The sequence below is a fragment of the Pelodiscus sinensis genome, chromosome 1 (assembly GCF_052426305.1).
Source record: "Pelodiscus sinensis isolate ZL-2025 chromosome 1, ASM5242630v1, whole genome shotgun sequence".
In the NCBI taxonomy this organism is placed as follows: domain Eukaryota; kingdom Metazoa; phylum Chordata; order Testudines; family Trionychidae; genus Pelodiscus; species Pelodiscus sinensis.
In genome coordinates, this window is record NC_143052.1 from 76,533,769 (window position 1) to 76,556,736 (window position 22,968).

At 41.1% G+C, this 22,968-nt stretch overlaps 1 long non-coding RNA gene across 2 annotated transcripts; it reads right to left on the reverse strand.

Annotated features, from left to right (window-relative positions):
* Positions 1–1,178: 1,178 nt before the first annotated feature.
* On the reverse strand, positions 1,179–21,294 carry LOC142829979 (uncharacterized). Of its 2 annotated transcripts, none has more exons than XR_012904965.2 (3): positions 20,683–21,294; positions 19,011–19,087; positions 1,179–3,482 (listed from the first exon to the last, which is right to left on the reverse strand). It is a non-coding gene; the product is annotated as an uncharacterized LOC142829979 (long non-coding RNA). The 2 variants fall into 2 exon arrangements; XR_012904966.2 differs by lacking the exon at positions 1,179–3,482 and adding an exon at positions 6,538–18,030.
* Between the last annotated feature and the right edge of the window lie 1,674 nt (positions 21,295–22,968).

Genomic DNA, 22,968 nt, shown 5'->3' on the forward strand with positions numbered 1-22,968 from the left:
GAATAACATCAGTTATTCTGGAATAAGGTTGCTGTGTGGACATACCCATAAAGACTAATCTCAGAGCCCTGGTCTACACTAGGAAGTTATTTTGAAATAACCCCCCTAATATCAAAATAATAAATGAAGTGTCCACACTACCAAGCCTGTTATTTGAAAATAACGGACTGGTTATTTCAAAATCTGTACTCCTGCATTTCTCAGGGAATAAGCTTATTTTGGAATAGTTATTTTGAATTCAGTTATTTCAAAATAATTTCCTAATATAGATGTAACTGTCACCAGGCACGCTTGCACCCAAGATCTCTGGAGCTTAGTGTAAGTGCCTCTACAGCTTGAACTATAAAGTCAGCTAGTACAATTACACTATGTGTGTGGGTTACACAGACATGCCCAGAGTGACCTCCGAGCTTTTGGCTTGTCTGAGGTTGAGAGCATCAGACAACCTTAAGTTGATCAGTGGTCCTCATAGTGGCTACTTTGTGATGCTGTTACTAAAGAAAAAGTGCAAAGCAACAGAGCCCTATATCTGTTCATCAACCTTTACATCTTGACTTTAGTGTAAAATCTATCATGATTTGTACACTCCTCCCATTCATCTCTATCTTAAACTAAAATAGCTTTTCCTGTTTGTTCCTCTTTTACCTCAATAAATTAAGTGCTTTTTGTTTTCTTATGCTGACAAAACACCCTAAAGCTCTGAATACATTTGCAAAAGATGTTCCTTTTATGAGTTTCTTGTATGTACTATAATTGCACAGCTCTATTTTAGGGGAATACATTCATTTACAGAAAAGGCCAGGGAGTTTCAGTCTGTCTGTGTTCCTGTTGTCTGGGGCACAGTAGCATACTTCCCTTTTCTAATATGCTGGCAGTGCATAGTATGGCACTAATTCATGTAACCATCTAACAACATGAGACCTTCTTTCAGGGCAAACAAGAATATCAGCCAAAATCTCTGTCTTGGTTTGTTCCTTTTGTGTCATGCAGGCAGTGCAAAGAGACTAGCCACTGAACACTTATTCTCAGACTCACCCAGTGTGAGGAATCCCCAATGCGTATAAACAGGGGAGCCAGGAGACTCACTGGGCCCTTGGGCAAGATGTGTGGGGGCAGCTCCACACACCCAGAAGGCGCGGGGCCTTTGACAGAAAGGGCCAAACTGGGGCAGACAGGGCACTGACTGCTACTGCTGCTGCTACCACAGCAGCAGCAGTAGCTGGAGGCCCAAGCACTTTTGAATTGCTGGGCCTGGGACAATTGCCCTCTTTGCTCCCCCTGGAGGTGGGCCTGGATATAAGCTGGCATAGGAAGACAAAACTCTGGCATATACCACAGCCCAAGTATACCCAAAGCTACTTTCTATCCTGAGGCAGCAGACAGTCCCTTGGCTGCTCTCAGTTCTTATTGGACAATTAATTTCATGAAGAATTGATTTCTTATGGAGAGTGAGTCTGATTCCACCAAAATGGCTGTGCTGAATAAATAGCTTCTTCCTTTCATCAGGCTTCTTAAAAGAGAATATCCTAAAGCCCTAGATTTGGTCCTGGAAGAGTATCTGAAAGATGTTACAAATCAGAATGAGCAAAGAACTTTTCCATCAGTTTACCTCTTTCTCAATAAATGGCAGTAAATATTATTTTCTGGCAGACTAGGACACCTCTCTGGCGCTTAGCTTGAATCATCCACAGCCAGTAGTCAAGGTCTTGGCTACTCAGCTTTTGAAGGAGATCACTGAAGCATCGAAGGAGGGATTTGACAAGTGTATCACAGAAGAAAAATTGTGCCTGGATTGTATTAGTAACAGAAATGATAGCATTTTACAGCATCTCTCAAAAAGTTCCAGAAATTCCATTATGTTCAGGTTAACACCATAGATTTGGCATTTCCTTGAAAAATTAGAATTGGGTTGTGATGGGATGTACCAGCTTTGCACTGGGAAAACTAAGCCTAACCAGGCTCACCTGGCAGAAGAAGCCCTGCCCCTGTAGCCCTGCCAGGCATGCTCAGACTGCCACACAAGTATAAAAGCCTGGCAAGAGGATCAGTCTGGGCTGACTGACCAGAGCTCCTGCAAACAAACCAACAGAGAGACCAGCCCTGGAAACCAGCCAGTGAGACACCAATATCACAGCAGAGGATATAGAGGAAGGACCCTGGAAGGAGGCCTGCGGAGACCAGTAGGAAGTAGCCCAGAGCAGGAGATTTTATCCCGTGGCTCTCAGCATGTTGCGGTGGGATTCCCCACTAAGAACCCTAAGCTGAGGAACCAGCACCCATGTACTATAGACTCCGGCTGCTAGGCTCCACTCTTCTGGTGAAAGGGGTGTTTACAATATACTCTGGCCATTACGCTGCACTGCCGCGGTGAAAGGGACATTGACGAGAGACCCCGCCTGCTAGGCTGCACTGCCCCGGGTAGAAGGGCATGACTGTATAACCACAGTTTGCATTGTAGCACACATGGGGTTGGTTGTGGTCCGAAGAAGCCCAAGGACATTACAGTTCTGACATGGTTCCACTTGTTTTATGAAAAACTCAAACATATTTATTATAATATCAGTTTTCCTGAGTTAATAACCAGGCAGTCTCCCTGGGATTACATGTCAAAGTCCAATATTGAGTAAGAACACACTATTTTCCACAATACCTGGTAGTTCTGTAAGCCAGTATCTTTATATGTCAAGACGTTCAGAGGTTAATTGCCATGATTAACATATATCTTGACATTTTAGTTCAGAAGATAAAACCATCTGAATATAATCACTCAGAGCTTGACTACAGCCTGGCATTGAAATGATATGGATCTGCACTAGAAGCACCAAAAGCCTTCTTCTGGAGACAGTCAGCGTAAGAGGAGCAGAAGTGGATGAATCCCGCTAGCTAGGAACTCCCTCAGCATGGAAGTGTCCCCAAAATATGTAGAGTTGGAATAGTCATTTCCAATGTCAGTCTCCCCACAGTCAGGGCTTCAGGGAAGGAAATAATGGAGCGTAATGTAGAAGTAGATAGGCTACAGTGCTTGGCTTGTGGATAGTTCTTTGACCATTGCCAGCTTGCGGCTACAACAGAGAATCAGAGAACCTAATTTGGCTCCTTGATACTCACACCCACAACTTCACTAATCTTTGATCAAACTAGAGCATCTCACCTTTAGATTTCACATTGGTACAAAAATGGTTTTCAAATGAATGCTAGTACTCATACTCTCCTTGGAGACTGAAGTCTATTTTCTATCTGCGGGGAAAACACAGCATGATTAGCCTAAGTGCAACTCCACTAACATGTCTTTCCTCTGTACATGAGAACTCCTGTAGGGATAAAAAGGTACTTCACTCTTATTTTCATTCAATGCCTGGGTTCTCTGAGGCGGCCAGAAAAAGGCTGCACATTAAAATACTGGTGTTCTGTTATTAGGTCAGTAGGTTTGCACTGAATGCTGTGATACTTTGTCCTTTGGTATTAATCCTGTTCTTCAATCCCTAAAGGGAAGAAAACAACAAAACCATTAGAAAATGGCAATGCATAGGGAAAGATAATTATAGAGAATGCCCCAACACTCCACTCAGCCAGCACTTCCCAGATTTGCTATGAAGAGACAGTGGCAAATAGAAGAAGGGATCAGCCCAAGAGAAGGTGGGAAAGGTTGTTTGGGACAACAGTGACTATCTACAGAGCTCTGTGACACACATCAGTGGTGATGTGTTTCAGGCCTATCTATCTATACGATCGCTTTATATCTGGATCCCTTTGAAAAAGGGTGCTTTGTCCCCAACTTTCACAGTCTTCATCCTGTGCTTTGTGATCTGCCTTCTCCTGGAGAAGCACTGTTGGTTTATTGATTCAGAGACTGAAATTGGATCTTTTGTGTCACCGGGGCTTAGCCTGTTTACTGCTTTAAAAATAGGAGCCAAGCCTGAAAATGACATTTGAAACTGGGATCTAGTGAAGGGACTTGAGCATAAACCTAATGTGTTAAAGGCAACAAAGACTACAGAAAAAATGAGCAGCTGTGTTCTGTTCCAGTTGGGGCCTGTCCATTGCCTTCATGCTCACGTACAGTCAATTACAGTAATCCAGCCTTGAGGACTCAAATGCGTGGATCACTGTGCCAACTCTTCATCTGGGAGGAGGAGAAGAACTTTCTTACCAAGTTGGAAGTGAAAGAAGGCATTTTTAGATACTGATTCTGTCCGATCATTCAAGTTTAGTGAAGAGTCAAACAGGATCCCATGCTTCACAATATTTGTAATATGGTGGTATGCTTTCAATAGAAGATGGAGATAAACTATAAACTAGTTCTTTAAAGCATTTAACCCTATCTAATCAATATTGCTTTGGTCATGTTGGGTTCAGGTTTTGCTACATGTCTTTCATCCAGTAGCTGAATTCTTGTAGTCTTTCTGACACTTTAGTAGTGATGATGATAATTTCACTAATAGAGAAGGTGATATGTAGTTGAGTGTTCCATGCACAGATTGAGATGTCAGGGGCTCAACTGCCAACAATCTTTCCCAATTGTCTCAGATAGTTTAGGGATGTAGGTGTGACTAGTATAGATCCATGTGAGACACTGCAATTGAGGACCTTCAGGAGCAGAGGGAGGAAGAATTTATGTATTACCTCTCAGAGCACAGCTGGAGAGAAATGATTGGAGCAGCTATAGTTGTAGACCATCTACTGCTGCTATGGTGTGTAGATGGATTAGTGGTAGCTAGTAGTCTACTGTGTCAAAGTAGTCCAGCAGTGTTAACATGGTGATCTTGCCAGCATTCACAGCAATGAGGAGTTTGTCTTTTGGATGCCATAAGGATGTTTCTGTACCCTGCATGGTTTGAGCTCCACTTGTGAGACATCCAGGATTTTGACCACCATCGAATGTAGCTGGAACTTGCCCAGGAATGGAAGGTTGGTGAAATCTCTGATGTTGAGCAATGTCTTCTTGCCAGGCCATTTTTTCACAGCTTTGGTGGCATGCCATTTCTGTATGAGGGCTCAAGAATTTACTCCCACCTTGTGCTGAAGTAGCCCACCTTTGATGATTTTCCAAGTATGCTAAAAAAATACACCCTTTTGATAGACCCCTTTTTGGCAGAGGGCTGAGGATATGCTTCCCATAATAATGAAAGGATGGAAAACTGGTTTTGTGGGTGGGTGGATGAATGGGTGGATGGATGTGTAGCATTGGAATAGAATTTTGTGACTAAGAAGTCAGTTGTAATAAATATATGTTATAGCAAAAGGATTGGATTAAACTTAAATACAAGATGTAGGCCTCGCACAGGGCCAGGCAGCTTTGTTATCTTAGCTCCAGCTCTGTTTGATGTTAGCACGTTAAAGTGAAGAGGTGGAATATTGTAATACATAGTAATGTTAGTGTTAGATAACGCCTTGTAGTAGATAGAAAGAAGTTTAATGTTGAAGGACTTTGTAACTTTGTTAAAGTGACTAGAAGTACCCCTTTGTTCCATGCTGCAATTCTGTAAATGTATTGTTTGTGTGAATGAGAGAGAATGTTTTAGGAGAGAGAAGTGTGAAGGACACTGCATGCTCAAATGGTCAGAGGAGGGGCCGGAGACTCAGAAGCACCAAATAATAATCAAAGCACACTGAAGATGCAGACTATCCGGGCAGACTGACAAACCCTGAAGCTAGAGTCAAGTACCCCTTGATAGGGAACCAATCACAACTTTTGCCAGAAAGACAACACCCCCAAGGGATTGTCAGCATAATTATATCAGATGACTGTGAGAACAACTTCTTCCCAATAAGCACGTGGTAGGAAGATTGATTGTAATGCTGAATGACTGACTAAGGCCTGATGAGTGGGGTGTCTTGTATGATTCTTCGGGTTCTGTCATGCTAAGATCAAGACCAGCAGAGACATTAGTCCAGATTGATATGAACCCTGCTCCTTCCTTGCACCTGACCTATCTGGCAGACTGGTAACTATTCCATCAGCAGGGTGTGTGTGTGTGTGTGTGTGTGTAAATGCATATGTTACTTTGTTATAGTATCAATAAATGTGTCATGTTGCCTTATCCCCCTGAAAAAGATCCTGTGTGCTTCTTATAAGCATAAAAGATGGATGGGTTCCTCTTGAATGATCTTTTAACCTCTTATATTGTTGGCTTATCTGTTAAAACACTATGTCTATGTCTAGACTGCAGGCTTCTTTCGAAAGAGGCTCTTTCGAAAGCATCTTTCGAAAGAGCCTCTTTCAAAAGATCGCGTCTAGACTGCAGGCGGATCTTTCGAAAGAGAAATCCGCTTTTTCGAAAGAGAGCACCCAGCGAGTCTGGATGCTCTCTTTCGAAGACGGCCTCTTTACATTGAAGAACACCTTCTTTCGAAAGAGGAACTTTCAAAAGAAGGCGTTCTTCCTCGTGAAACGAGGTTTACCGCCATCGAAAGAAAAGCCGCGTTCTTTCGAAATAATTTCGAAAGAACGCGGCTTGAGTCTGGACGCAGGGGAAGTTTTTTCGGGAAAAGGCTACTTTTCCCGAAAAAAACCCTGAGTCTGGACACGGCCTATGTTAATGACTCAGGATGTACTTTTGGGCTGTAATTCATACCAAAGAGATAAATTCTCCATGGCATTTGTGTGTTGGAATAATATTAAAGATTGATTCATCCAGTTCAAAGATAAAGCCTTCCCAGTCAGTCTGAATGTTGAATCTCAGAATAAACTTTGTTTTTCTAGATTGTATTGCAGCCTGTATTGTCTCTTGCTCTGGTCTATTCTGCAATCGTGGGATCACCACAATAACCACCCTTGTGAAGCTGCTTGTATTCTCAGAGGTGACAAAGGTTAGGTCAGAAATGTACCTCTTGTTCCATAGTAAGCTTTGGAAACATACGATTGAGGTCAGAGCAGGGACAAATTGCTAGTTACTATCTACTTCTCCACTTCTTTCCCAGATGGTGATGTAACTGTTGCAATCACCTATGACTACGAGAAATTCTGCTGGTCATGAAAACTGTTCATGATGTTTGTAAGCAGACACTACTACTATTTCATAAAGGCAACCATGATAAGTTCTATTATACAATAATGTTTCATAGCAGTGTTTTTCACTAGACTTTTGTCACACAGAAATATTGTGTTTCAAAGATGTTGCTTTCAATGTTTGCAGCACTATGCATGCCACAGATGTTTGCCTTTTGCACATACATAAGGGGGGAGGGATAGCTCAGTTGTTTGAGCATTGGCCTGTTAAACTCAGAGTTGTGAGCTCAATCCTTGAGAAGGTGATTTGGGCAAAAATCTGTCAGGAATGGTAGTGATCCTGCTATGAAGGCAGGGGATTGGACTCAATGACCTTCCCTTCCAGTTCTAGGAGATAGGCATTCTCCATTCACTTTTTTTAATATCTGCTTTCATGCCAGACATTCAGTCAGCCATCAGTACAGAGAATTCATCTACACTGAAACTGGCAATTCCAAGTTCTGTCTTTGACTGAGGCTTTTGAAAGGGAAAGTTTATGTTGACATTTATGTCTGTCTGCTATTACAGTATTGTCAGTTTTGGTCTTTTCTAATCTTGCAATGAAAGAATAGCAGGCAACACGATATGAACATATCTGACTCTGCTCAATCTGCAAGCTATATGAGCAGATGATAATGAGTAGAATAGCACCAGTAATGGAAGAGCCACTGACTGATAAGCATCCCACTTTCCACCAGGTCTTTCATGCTGTTGCCACACTGCAAATCTAACTTGATACATTGAAGATTGCTTAGAAATATTCAAAATTAAAATCTGTGTTTGTTGATCTGTTGGTTTCTCAGTAATCAATGTGGATTTTTTTTCAAGATGTCTGGTTAGAAAAGTCTATAGTGTACTTAGCAAAAACATTGTCTCAAGATTAAGTGCTCTCACCCTTGCTGTTTAATGCCTTGATGGACAGACAACCAAAATTCCATGTGAAGACTTGTTTGTTTAGATAATCTTTGCATCACTGCCTAGTCAGAAAGATTTGAAGACCTTGAATGGTAGGGATGTCTGTACTTGTGCGTACTTGGAAAAAACTGTAGAATCACACACAATTTGATTGGCAGCACTGGCATGAATGTATGCATTCCACCTGAAACACTCTCAGGCCAAGCAAAATCCCCATATATTTTCTGGGATGATACATTGTTTGAGTGCTATAAACATTCATTGTACCTTGGCATCACATTGCACCAAATACCATTTAAAAAAAAACAAAATAAACAAACACCACCAACACCCACCCACCCACCAATAAGCTGCATAAAATGAACTCTAAAAATTGTGTTCTCTAGAAACTGGCCACCACAAAATGAAGAGCTGACCCTAAAATACTGTGAGCAATCAATATTGCCTTGTGTTACTCCACTGCAGAGTTCTGTGTCTCAGTATGATTTTGCTCAGGCCATGCACCTAAAATTGATACTGATCTCAATAAATCCTATAGAATCATCATAGGGACTTGGGGGGGGGGGGGGGAGTGACCTTCCCACACTGTTGCTATACTGCCTTCCAAAGGCAGTGATGCCTTCATTATAAAGGACAGCAAAACCAGATGCATGTTCTAAGACATGCTCTTCATGGACACATTCAAGAAGCTGAGGTCCAAAAAGAGCTCTTTGAAAACTCCTGATCACAAAACATCACTGTGGAAGGCTCCAGACACACAAAATGGTGGGAACAATGATCTTGAGAGACCTGGTTCCTTCAGAATAATCCCCCCCCCCCCCCAGCATTGACCTCAAGTGAAAACATTTGTGTTTTCTCAGTCAGGGAAGAGATGATGGTGGCAAAACTTGATGATAATTTGACTAAATGGAAGCAGATGATTGATGCCAAATGAGAACACAGAAAGCCTTGGCAAACAGTGTCCCTCCTTGTCAATATCCTGTACTATTTGAGACAAGTGGCTTCCAAAAGGACTTGTTGGAACCACAAGCTATGATGTTTATTTAATTATGATCGGATTTCTACTGTATTGTTGCTTACCTGTGAGGGCTCCTAAAAACTTGCAGGCATATTTTTGCTTATTTTTATTTACAGCTAAATAAATAAATAAATGAAAAAGTATAAAGTTGTGCGTCTGCTGCTATAGAAGGGATAAGGAACTGAGATGACTGTATCTGGCCTGAAAACTGCATCTGTAGTATCAAGAACAGACAATTACATTTTCCTTATAAAATTAAGGATATGATTTTAAATGTCACTCTTTAGGCATGCAGCTATTAAATCCATAAAAAGTTATCCAAATATGAGGCTGGACTATTGATCTTTAAGAAGGCAAAAATGTCTTTAAACAGGGCAAACATATTTTGAGTCTCTCCTAGTTGCCCTTTACTTTTCAAATATATAGTGATTATTGCTTCATGGTCAGGGTTATTTTGCTTGTACAGTTCCCCAATACATTAATGTGCTGATGATATCTACATGAGAAAAATGTGACTTAGAGCTGAAAGGGCATGCAACTGAAAATCCCACTATGGCTCACTAAAGATATAAGGTTTTCTGAAAAATAGGACACGCAGGAAATGTCTGGTTGCTTGGGTAATTGGTCATGCAAATTTATGTAACCAGATACACATCTTCAGACATCATCTAATAACTGTTATATCCTTTAATGATATTGCAAATTATTTAATAAATTCATGCACAATAGTGCTTCTAATGCATTCATAAGCTGGCAAAAAACATTTGCCTGGAATATTTTTTAAAATCTAGGTTTAGATTTTCTACATAAGCTTCTTTCTAGACATTTCTCTTAAAATAACCACCTGTGATGGAAAGTCCCTCATTCAGCCAGGTACTTGTATCAATGCCTAACTGTAAGTACATAAGCTTCAGAGGGGTAGCGGAGTTAGTCTGTACAGGATAAACTTAAACATCAATGGGACTACTTATGTACTTAACTAAATTTAAAAAACAACAAATAGTCTAGTAGCACTTTAAAGACTAACAGAACATGTAGATGGTACACTCCGGTCATCTGAAGAAGTGGGCTGCGCCCACTAAAGGTCATGATACCATCTACATGTTTTGTTAGTCTTTAAAGTGTTACCAGACTATTTGTTGTTTTTTAAGTTTATTTAAGTACATAAGTCCCATTGATGTTTAATAGCCTTCATAAATCAGGGCCTAAATCCCTTGTTAACCCATGTGACTTAAGAACCTAGCTTGGGGTGGAAGTTATATGGAAGGAAAAGGAAAAATATATATGGAGAGTGCAGGTTAAACTGCCTCTTCATTCCCACCACTTATTCACTAGTCCAGTTGTCTTTCCAACAGTGATTTGGGATTATAGTGAGGTAGCTTGGCCTCTCTCTGATCTAAAAGGGGAAAGATTCCCTAAGACTTCCGGGTGAGCAGGGCCAGACCAACCCAGCCCCACCCCCAGGAAACAGAACGGTGGAACTAAAAGTATAAAGGCTGAAGCAAAGGGCTCAGTTGGGCCCCAGCCATAGAGGAAGCCATGCTCCCAAGCGGGAATGGTCAGCCATACTGCCGGTGAGAGAAGAACTGGCCTGGGCTGCCAGGGCTGCTGCCGGACCCAGAAGACTTGCCAGAAGAGGCAAGACCATTGCTGGACCCCTACCCTGAGCTGATGGACACCCTGTCAGTGCCATCGCTTCCTACTGATCCAGAGGATTAATCCAGGTAGGCCCATAGGAGAAAGTGGGAAGCAGCCCAGGGATAGATGACTGATTGCTGGCTCAGGAGATGAAAGTTACTGAGCAGCGTGTTGCGGTCAGGATTCCAGCTGACCCAGTGACCTGGTTGGCATCTTGCAGCCAGGATCCCAGCAGACCCAATGGCCCAGTGCTGCCACGTTAGGGCCCTGGGCTGGGATGCAGTGAAGCATGTGGGCTAGCATTCCTCTCTGCCATTTCGCTCCTTGGGTGGCAGGTTCCCTTTATTCTGGGCAAAACCCCAGAAGCAAGGAAACCTGACCACTGCTCAGCCTGAAGATAGGCCTGAGCCCGTAGATGGTTTGCTGCCCCACCCTAAACAAGGGCCTGTGCATATAAACTTCTGCTTAGCCTGAAGACAAGCCTGAGCCCCTAAACTTCTTGTTTGTGCTGTTTGTTGCCCTGCCTTTGAACTGCTGCTCACCCGCAGACAAGGTCTGAGTCTCAAACTGTTTGTTGCTTGTGAACTGCTACTCAGCCCGAGCATTGGCTTGAGCCTCAGGACTCTTTACTGTCTTCCCCTGAGCTAGGGCCAGGGCAAGATGAGTACTACTTAGCCTGACCATAGGCCAGAGCCCCCTAGACTGTGGTGGACCAGCCCTGAGGCAGCGCACTAAGCTACTAACTGATCTGCTTCACATAAAATGAGGCTTGTCCTCCCTCCTCACTGGGATCAGTATAGGGATTATTTTTCTTCCTCACTTAATTCTAACAGCAGGAGAAGTAAACAATTATTTAGCACCAAATAACACCGGAAAGGCCAGTGAAACTCATGGGAGAAAGATAAAGGGAGCATATATTAGTCCAAAAAACCTGAAAAAATAGAATTAGTGAACATCCTGTACAATCAATATAGGTTAAGATTCTAGAGAATTGAAGGTTTATAATTTGCATTGTATACATTCCTACACCACATTGTAAATGTTTTTATTTTTTTATTTTTTCATTACTGAACTTTTATTCCAAATGAACAGAGTTGTTTTCAGTCTGAATTGTTTTCTTATTTAAAACATTTTTGCAAAACCAGTGAAATTTGTAAATAACCCAGACACAAAAGGACTAGCTTTGGTTTCACTTTGGGCTGTTTGAGTTTGGAGCAGGGGAGAAGTAGCACAACCAGAGAAGCTCTAATCAACTCCCACTCTCCATACAAAAGTGGACTTTACTATGTTGGATCAGGGAGTACCAGCTCCATCCAACCCAGCATCTGCTACCTACAGACAGCTGACATCTCCCACAGGGCTCCAGATCAGGGGACTAGGTGAGGACCTGCTTCATGCAGAGGTGAGGACACCGATAGAGGGCTGGGTGCTTTATTTTGTTTAAACTAGCCAGCATTCTGACCACTCTAGCACATGTTGCTAAGAGATTAGGTTTTATGCTTGACAATTTGTCTCCTGTAAAGACTGCACTTCATTTTTTGTTACAGTGGGTACAGCAGTGAGCATGCGGCACAATCCCCAGACTCCTTCAACTGTCCAGCTAGCACAAATCTGGAGGAAAAAACATACTAGAGATGACATGTTCAAGCAGGAAGCAATTAAGTGAGTGGAGGAAAATGATGCTGCAGTAGATGCAGATGGAGAGTGAGCACAGGAGGGTGTACAGGAAATGAGAAGTGAAGAACCAGAAGAGAGTCTTGACAGTCATGGCAGATGTAATGACCTGCATGGTGGACTTCCAGGATAGTCGCATGCCTAGGCATCCTCTCCAACCCTTGTGGACCCACATTCCCTGCTCACCAAGTTCCATAGTCTCCTTTCTCAGGGACCTTAGAATGCAAAGGTGGGAGTCAAAGGCAGCTTCACATTCAACCCCCAGGGATGCATCCTGGAGTAAAAGTCTGCCCTTCTCACACCTGTACAGGGGGATTGTAATGTGCTGCTTTCCCTTTTTTCCCCTTCCCCCACGACGCTCCCACACTGAACTCCTTTTCTGTCTCTGCTTCCCTATTTTCCCTAAATAAAAATGCATGATTACGCAACAACAGCCTCTTTATTGATAGTGCTTAAGAGGGAGTTACAGAGGTTACAGGCAAGCACACTTACTGCAGGGGCATCTCATTAAGAGCACTATACATGACTGTCATATTGCTGTCTGGCCATTCACAAAACTATTTTTCAAAGCCTCTCTTATTTGCACTACCCCTCGATGTGCTCTCCTTATTCCCCTGGGGTCTGCCTCCTCATAATTAATGACATTTGCCAATTGCTCAACTCAAGTGCTTCGCAGAACAGTATGATCTCCTGAGAGTCTTCTTTGTTCTGGTGGGCTCTATATAGGCTCTGGATATACTCCAGCATAAAGTACATGATGGTTAATATGATTGATATAGTACTTTGCTGCTGAATGAGTTCCATACTGGGTTCCATGCTTACCCTGTTATAGTGTCTACACAAATAAAAAGGGCACGAAAAGACTGTTTGCCATTGCTTTCAAGCAGGGAAGAGGGAGAAGATGAGTGCATTATGATACACTGAAGACATGTACCCAGAACCACTGTGCTTTGGACATCCACCCTGGCATAAAATTTTCCCTATACTTTCACAGATATTATGGAGTACACAGCAGGCAGCCACAACAACAGGGATCTTGTTTTCACTGAGATCTAACCTTGTTAGTTGCCTGTGAAACCTTCCCTTTAAATGTCCAAAAGCACATTCTATCTCCATTCTGCACTTGCTCAGTCTGTAGTTGAACTGCTCTTTACTGTGGTCCAGGCTGTCCATGTACAGCTTAAAGAGCCATAGTAGCAAAGGGTAAGCTGGGTCTCCAAGGATAACTATTGGCATTTCAATGCCTCTGATGTTAATTTTCTGGTCTGAAAAGAAAGTACCAGCTTGCAGTTTTCCTAAGAGACAGGAGTTCCTAAAGATGCACACATCATGAAATTTTTGACCATAATATGTTGATGTCAGTGAAGCAGCCCCTGTGATCCACCAGCACCTGCAGCACCCTTGAGAAGTACTCCTTGCGGTTTATGAAACCACAGTTAGGGAACCTCTTCACAGCAAAGCCATCCATTATGTTCTGCACATTTCCCAGAGCAGAAAAGGTATTAATTGCTTTGGCTACTTGGATCACAACAGCCCCTACTGTCAATTTTCACACTCCAAATTGATTCCCAGCTGACCGGTAGCTGTCTGGCATTGCAAGATTCCACAGAGCTATTGCTACTCGCTTCTCAGCTATCAGAAGAGTTCTCATTCCGGTATTCCTGCCCTTCAGAAGGGGCTAGAGAGCAACTTGCAAAGTTCCATGAAAGTGGCCTCATGCATGTGAAAGTTTTGCAGCTACTACTAATTATCCCTTAGCTTCATAACTCGTGGTCCCACAAGTCTTTGCTTGTCTCATGGCACCAGAACTGGCATTCCACTGTGTCAAGAGGATCAAATGCCAATGACATTTGCCAGTTGCTCAACTCAAGTGCTTTACAGAAGAGTATTTTTATGACCTCCCGAGAGTTTTCCTTGTTCTGGTGGGCCCTAGATAGGCTCTGGATATACTCCAGTGTAAGGTCCATGATGGTTAATATGATTGACATAATACTTTGCTGCTGAATGAGTTCCATGCTGGGTTCCATACTTACCCTGTTATGGTATCCATACAAATAACCACAGGGAAAAAAGGGCATGAAAAGACTGTTTGCATTTGCTTTGAAGCAGGGAGGAGGGAGGAGATGAGTGCATTATGAGACACTGATGACATTTACCCAGAACCACCCCATGCACAGTTTTGGTCCAGGTGTGCACTGAGAGAATAACACAGAATGCAAAGGGGTGGCAGGAATCATAGGATAGCTACCCATGGTTACCTACCTCACACTATATTGGATTATTGCATGAGTGAGGAAATGAACCTTTGGCTTTATAAAAACGCATGCTAGAAAATCAACCTTAATACATTCAATCTTATCTCTAAGCATAGACAAGGCCTTAAAAACTTTTCATGTGGTCCCTTTGCTGTGTCCAGCAATACATGAGGTAGCATCACAACCAGTCAGGGCATGGAATGGGAGCAGAGTTTCCAGAACACTAGGTTCATATTGTAGTTTCCTAGTCATGCTATTTGTGAGGAAGTAATTTAGTTCTTTTGATGTGCCAACGTTCACCCAAAGCTGCCTACCTGTCATTTGGCAGTGGTGAGCCAGCAACAGAATAAGTACATCACTGACCTTGACTACAGCTACCATATGGTTGGCATCACTATGTAAAATCATTCTTTTGACTGCTTCTTGTTGTTGAGCACTTTGATGATTGGTGTCACCTGTTGCTGTCAAGCACCATACTTGAGTTTCATCTTGAAAGCCATCAGCCAGAAAGATGATTCATATTCCTATCTCATAATGACTATCAAGTTTCAGAACATTATAAACTTTCATGAAAGACCTTACTCTGTAGTTGTGCAATACAATAGCACTGTATACAATTGGTAAATTCAATTTTATTTTTATTTTTAGAGACTTAAAGCTTCTGTTTTCCACTTGGGTTACCTGGATCTGGATAGCCCACCCATGTTGAATAGTTTGTGTGGTCTTATCTCACAAAAAATGGCTCCATACATTTGAAGATGAAGATTTCGTTTTCTCTCTGGGCATGGTTGAATATGAGCATTAGAGACACCATTTCTATGTACACTCTACCTTCATCTTCCCTGGTTACAAATGTGGAGATGAGATTTTCAAATCTTTGGGAAGTACGAATGGACATGCATTTTCCGTAAGAATGTGACTGATTCACTTTGAAAATACCATCTCTGAATCCCTGAGTCCTGCTATTTAAAATCCAAGAGTTGTGAAAGAAGTAGGTACTACAGAGCTGGAAGTGCCATTTTGTAGGCCCACATTTCCCTGGTATCGTGAACCTCCTAGGAATCAGGTTGGGAGGAATAACAGCCCCACTCTCATCATTCAAAGTCTGTACCTCCTAGCTAATACAGTGGACAAGTATTGTGGAAAACTGGACAAATAGTTTTGTCCATATTGCCTGATGAAGGCAGATCAATATTCTTTGGTGTCTATTTCTTTCTTCCACTCATACCATATATTAATGTCCTGAGCTACATTATGCACCTTACGTTTCACTGATTCTTATTTCTCAAGGTTCTCTTAATCAGAAAAAATTGGCCTTCATACAGCAGGTGGAAGAACAAATACAGACAATCTAGAAAGCAGGCAGCTGCATCATCCTCAGACACTGAAGTTGTTGTGGCCAGTGTATCTCCATGAATTTGCAATGCAACATGGACCAGTGACAGAAGAATGACTTTGTGGGAATGGCAAATAAGGATAGTATCTCAGCATTTTGTCAGGAATCTGTCACTTTTGATATGGGTCCATATTTATACTTAGCTGGAAGTAACAGTGTTTGTCTTTCAGCTGGAGACTGATCATGAAATGAAATGAACTAAATCCCTAGTATGAGCTTAGAGCTTTTCCTATGACTGATGCAGGAGTGTGGAATTTCACTGCCAGTTTCCTTTGAAAGATTGCGGTAATAGTGTCAGATCTTGGATAGCTCCAAAACATGGCCTTGATTGGCTACACCTAAAGATCATTTTAATCTAAACCGTTGCAGTGTTTGGTAATTTTGGTGCCTTCACTCTTTCCTCACAAACCTCATAAATGGAATGTAACAAGTTAGTCGGTACTTCCCTTCAGTAATTATGGAGCCATTTACTGTAGTTAAATGAACATTCATTTGTGAGCAAACACAGCTGCCTTCACTAACTGCACAGTCATCTGGAATGTAGATACAGACATGAGTCTTTGTTTAGGCAGCACTAATGACAAAACATGCAGCATCTACAGTCTATAGTTTTTACAAAACTGGGCTGTTGTATTATGGATACTGGTGTCTTTCTTGGGGTCGCTACAGCTTTCTATATGACACATCAGCTGCAAATGCTTGAAACCTCTGGATCTGCCTTTGTCAGAGTATCGGGCATAGCAATTTATGTGCGGCACGACTAATACTATCTATTCTGAATGCAAGATAGACTCCATTTTGTCAGTTGTCTCTCTATATTTGACATTTTGTAATTCCTCACTAATAGCGGTTGTGTCCCTTACTCTATGTAATCTTTGTTTATGTGTTTCATTTGATTCTTCACAAATAACACCGGTCTACAATTTTTTAGAAGTCATCTGCTTCAGAGATAAAATGTGCTATTTATTATGTATTTTGATGTGCTGAATTCAAATATGACAATTAAAACAACTGATTAGCTACTGTTTCCAAGATATTTAAGTTTTTACATTTTACGTCTATGTATATTGTGTAGATAGTAGAGTTTTAATCATAAATTGCAAACCTAGGTCTTTTCATGTGTTTATGGTTGCTTTACATGATAATATTTCACCTGTCCTGTTTATGTAATACTTTAAAAATCAGCAAAAGGATTATATAAATAAAATTTACTATGAAACAAAAGGCAAAAAGCTATTATGTACATAGTTTAGTCCTATTCAGTGTCTACTCGGCGCTTCTTGGCTTGTCTCTTGTATTCATTAAATGGAGCATCTCTTGTCACTGTCCAGCAATCGTACGCAAGCATTGATGGGCTCCATTTGCCCTGATAGCGTTTCTCCATTGTTGCAATGTCCTGGTGAAATCACTCGCCGTGCTCGTCGCTCACTGCTCCACAGTTTGGTGGAAAAAAATTTAGATGAGAGTGCAAAAAATGTATCTTTAGTGACATGTTGCAACCAAGGGTTTTATATGCCTTGAGGAGGTTTTCCACCAACAACCTGTAGTTGTCTGCCTTGTTGTTTCCAAGAAAATTTATTGCCACTAACTGGAAGGCTTTCCATGCCGTCTTTTCCTTGCCACGCAGTGCATAGTCAAATGCATCATCTCGAAGAAGTTCATGAATCTGAGGACCAACAAAGACACCTTCCTTTATCTTAGCTTCACTTAACCTTGGAAATTTTCCACAGAGGTACTTGAAAGCTGTGTTTTGTCCATGGCCTTGACAAAGTTCTTCATCAGACCCAGCTTGATGTGTAAGGGTGGTAACAAAATCTTCCTTGATTCAACAAGTGGTGGATGCGGAACACTTTTCCTCCCAGGCTCAACGACTGTCGGAGTGGCCAATCTATCTTGATGTAGTGGGAATCTCTTGCACAACTATCCCATTCACAGAGAAAACAGCAGTACTTTGTGTATCCAGTATGCAGACCAAGCAAGAGAGCAACAACCTTCAAATCACCACAAAGCTGCCACTAATGTTGGTCATAGTTTATGCACCTCAAAAGTTGTTTCATGTTGTCATAGGTTTCCTTCATATGGACTGCATGACCAACAGGAATTGATGGCAAAACATTGCCATTATGCAGCAAAACATCCATGATTTCTAAGAATAACATGATGCAATTCATATCATGTATGATGCAATACCAGCTTCAGATTGCATCATTCATTGTTTTGCCTAAAAAGCAAGTACTGTCCAAACCCAATCATAGATTTATTCATAGTTCCAGTCAAAGATGTATTTTAGTTATTTCTGGTTTAAATTGAGATCCCTTCCCTTTATAACTCACTTATCCTCCGCCATTCACAAGTCAAGGGTCATATATACTGACCCAATAGCATATCTTGAAAACTAGAGCCAATCACCAATTTTAAGCATCATTTTCGTTCTTAGTGACCCAGAATTAGTAAAGTTTGACTACATTTATTTCAGAAGCATTTTGACTGTAGAGCAGTGTAATACAAAGACAGTAGGAAACTTGTGTGGCTCACTTGAGATTTACTACTAATTCCATAGCATACCTACGACTGTAAAGAATATCAGTGTCTGAAGCAATCACCTCATTCAACTACTGTGGCTCTATCTCTTTGTTAAAAAAAAAAATCTCCAAAACAAAACATTATTACCACTTCTTGGTTATTTTTACTCTAACTGCAAAATAAATTCTAAGCATGCAAGAAAATGATTTTACATATTTATAGAAAAAATAACATCTATTTAGCTCATTTTATTTATTAAGATATATTGTTAACTTATATGTTATAAAAGTTGAAGTTAGGGTTCAGTATGTGTTTCCTCATTTCTTTTAATAGTCTGAAAAGGAATTATGCTAAATAGTTGGATTTTGCTGACGAGTTTGTGAACTCATTGGTAATATTTGCAATGAATTTCTGTGACCTTATTTATTTGCAAGTTTGAAGGTCTAGGTGTCAAAATTCTACTTGGTAGCAACCATTGTTTAAATCAGCGGGTTCAAATTATGTTACAAAAAGTTGTTATCCATTTTTAACAGAAAATGCTTTAGCCTCTTTATAGATAACTGATTCTGAGATGTCTGACTACTTTATAGACAATGAACTTACCCAAAAGTTGAAGAGTTAACAGAAGCAGCAAGACTTCAGGAAAAGCTAATGAATGAGGAATAGGCCTGGCAGGAGACCTATTAGAGAAAAGGAAAAGCTAAATAAGCAAAAAAGGAGATTAGATTTCCAGATGGAGCTCCCAGAGAAGGAAGCTGGTTCATTTGACAGTAGGCTGGGAGACTTCCAGGAGGTAAGGAATTATCTACTGACATGATATAAAAAGAGTAACAAGATGGACACCTTCCTCATCCCATAGGATGGCAAGACCCTAATATTGGCCAGCATGCAGTCTCAATGTGGAGGGTATCTGATGGGCATGCATACCCCGGCACAGGTAACAAAGGGTTGAAGTGGCTTAAAAGGCCAATTAACCTATGAAGCTGGACTTTGGGGAGTGTTAGGCCTCATTGGTAATCAAACTTGGGCTGCCAACACTCCAGAACTACCCTGAAGTCTCCAGGAAAAGAACTGAATCTATAATTAAAGACTATGTCATCTGATGAAGCCTCCAGGAATATGGCCAACCAAAACAGGCAACCCTCAATCCAACCCAGCTAAGGAGGGGCTGAGCCTTCATAAAGAATTAAAAAGGGGGCTATAGGAGAAATGGTCAGGAAGGACACCCAGGTGAGAGGTAGCTAGGAATTCTCTCTCTTGGACTGAAGGCCAAATGAAGCTTTGGTGGCTGAGCCCTGAGCTGAAAGCCTGGATGGAGACAGGAGCCCATCAGAAACTGCAGCCTGACTATACCCTTCAGTACAGGGAAAATGTGACAGCTGTCATGAAACCAGAAACTGGGGGCAGTTAGAAGCTGGGGTAAGCCTGCAAACAAGAAAGCTGCTGGCTGAGTCTGGCTGGGTTGGAGACTAATTATTTTTGGTTCGATTTTATCTGAAGCATTTTGAGGCCTTGCAAAAGGTTAGGCTCTGTTATCTGGCTTAGTGAGAGAGCCAGGTCATGTGCACAGCTGAAATAGGCAAAGAAGTCATGGGGGAAACTGAGGCACTGCTGTCTTGGTGCCATAGACAGTTACCAGAGGTGAGCTGGCACAGCTGTCTTACCACATATGACTAAATCACTGCGCACTTCTTTCTAAAATATGAAGGTTAGCCTTCTTCAGATTTTAACTCCATTTGCTGGCCATCTACTTGTATAAACATTTAGGTTGTATACCTACAAATGATAAGCGACCAATGCCTAATTGAGGGGTTTCAATTCGTCTGTACTGATACAAAGATGCAAATTGCATTATGTTTGTCACATACACCTGCTGACCTCCAAGGCTGATTAATTTCCCACTATGTTATCCTGGGGGTACTTCTGGGAAAGGGGAGTTTTCTAGACAGGATTTTATGTCTGATGTCATTGTATGATAGATTCAGAATATCCCAGCTAGCAATTTTTAGCTTGGCAGTAGCATCTGCTCCCTGAGAACAGCTGCCTCATTTTTCTCTTTAGTGACTGGAGAGCAAAGATAACACCCGCAAACTATTCTTTACAGAATGATTTACTTATTTTGACTAGAAGATTTACCCAGCATTGCTCAGGCACTTAGCTCAAATACGTTTTGTTTTTTCTTTATTTAAATCATTATTATGGATTGGGGCTGGGGATGAGGAGTTCATTATGCAGGTTGCCCAGGAGAGAGAGGACAACCCCAGACCTTTCTCACCTCAGCAGCTTGGGGCCAAGTGAGAAGCACCTGTCCATGGTCACTGCAGCTACAACAGGCACAGGGATGCATGTTCTCTGGCTGGGGAATAGACAGACACACAGACAAACAGATACAGAAACAGGCAATCTCTCTGAAATATATAATAGATAGCTTCCCTTTCTCCACATCTGCTTACTGCTGGGCCAATAGGATTATAGGTGCCCAGTCTCCATCTCTGGCTCCTTGCTGTCCCCTGTGATCATTCTGCACTATAAGGGTACATCTACACTGGCTCCCTATCTTAAGACAGGGAGCAAGTGTAGACATAGCCTAACAGACTCTCTTACTAGACTCTTTCCTTTCCATTTCATGAGAAACAATCAAATTTCAAGCACATCCCATTATCCTGTCACAACCAAACCCTTACCTTCTAAAATATAAAATCCTCTCACTGTACTATATTTTTCTTATATGCATTTGTAAGAAACTTATATGTTTTTAATTGCTTTGTTAAATTTTTAACAAATAAATTGCATTTATTATCCCTTTTTAGATTCTTCTGAATTAAAATTAAATTAAATTCAATATCTATAAATATAGACCGAATGTTCCTACGAGTTTAGGCATTCATATGTTAGTATCCCACCATTTTTCAACATGTGCAGAAACAGGATGCATACTGTCACTCATTCATTAAGGAACATGAAGGAGGTTGGTCTTCTGAAGCTGTCTTCAATCTATTATTTTCAGATTCCTCAGCGGTCAATATTACTTTAATGAGCACTCAACTCTACTGGAAAAAAAATACAACTGGCAACTGCTATTGAAGAATGTAACTAAACAGTTGTAGTTTTGGAAGGCGATTTCAGTTTTGCTTTTGCTAGTTTCATTTCCCCAAATCAGACAGTTTTATAAAATGAGAAAGCTGTGTTTCTGGCTTTTAATAACGGTTTCAATTCTGCTTTAAATCTTGGGTGATATCCTGGCCCCATTGATAGTGAAACTCCTGCTGCATTGAGCAGAACTAGGATTACATCCTATGTCTTTGTAACAATCACCCTCCATTTTAATGCCTATGTAGAAAAGTACCTTGTACTGTCCAGAACCTTGTTTCTCTTCTTAATTAAAATAATCTTTAAGTGTCATATTGTGTCACTTTTGCATAGACTAACAAGACATATTAGTGAAGTAAGGTTCTACTGAATGTGAATTAGGGTGACACAATCTGTCCCTAATTACTGAAAATAGAACATATATTAAAATCACAATAACACCAATGAATCATAATCATTACTGTGTAATATAGTTAACAGTGAAGGAATCCGAGAGCACTGTGGCTGAGCAGAGATAGTGATACTTGACAGTGAATAAGAGGAATACAGGAACCTAATAAAGCAGCATTATTCAGTGTAGATGAGAGGCTTTTTCCCACTCTGTTGGCCAAATTTATCCTTAGCAGTACCACCATTAAGCCAGTAGAGTTTGGGTTGAACTCAGCCCTTCAGTTTCAGTGGGGTTGACCAACTTACCCTTGTGTTTGCATTTGGTTCTGTAACTATAGACTTAAGGAACCCTTTGGGAGCAGTCATTAGTCAGCTGCCCTGCAGGCTAATTTTGACAAAGTAATCTGTTTGGTTTAGGAGAATTACAAGGTATGTGCAATTATGGGATGATATTATGTGAACAGGTTAAAACACATTAGAAACCACATTCAAAACCCCCTTTTTATTAATGCAGTAAAACAGTCCTGTATCTCATTAATCACAGTCAGACTGCTGGGAATCCACCTTGTTATGTGCAGTATTACTGTACAACCATGACCTCGTGGACTGAACATGGACTGAGTGTCAGAAGATTTGGGCTCTAATTCCATCACTACTACTGGGTCTGTTTGTGATTGTGGAGAAGATCTTTACACTCTCTGAACTCCTGCTGAACAATCAGTAAAGAGCGCAAGGGAAGTTTTGTTATTACTTCTATTTACAATCTAACTTAAAGATTGATTTGAACAGTCCATTGTCAGGTCAGCTGGGCTGACTTTCAACAGCAACATGGTAAACCATTCTTTTGACTCAGAGAAAATAGTTTTTTTCTCATTCTTTGAAAAGATATAGTTCCTATCGATGTCCAGTTAGCAAGTAATAAGACTTTTTATTAAATCTGTATCTGTGTTACATAAAGTAGTCTACACAAACGCACTCAGAATTAAGAATGAGATTTTAAAAGCAAAGCAAAGCAAAGCAAAGAAACTTACTAGGTCATCTCCATAAAGTGACAAAGAAAAATTATTAAAAACTGATGTCT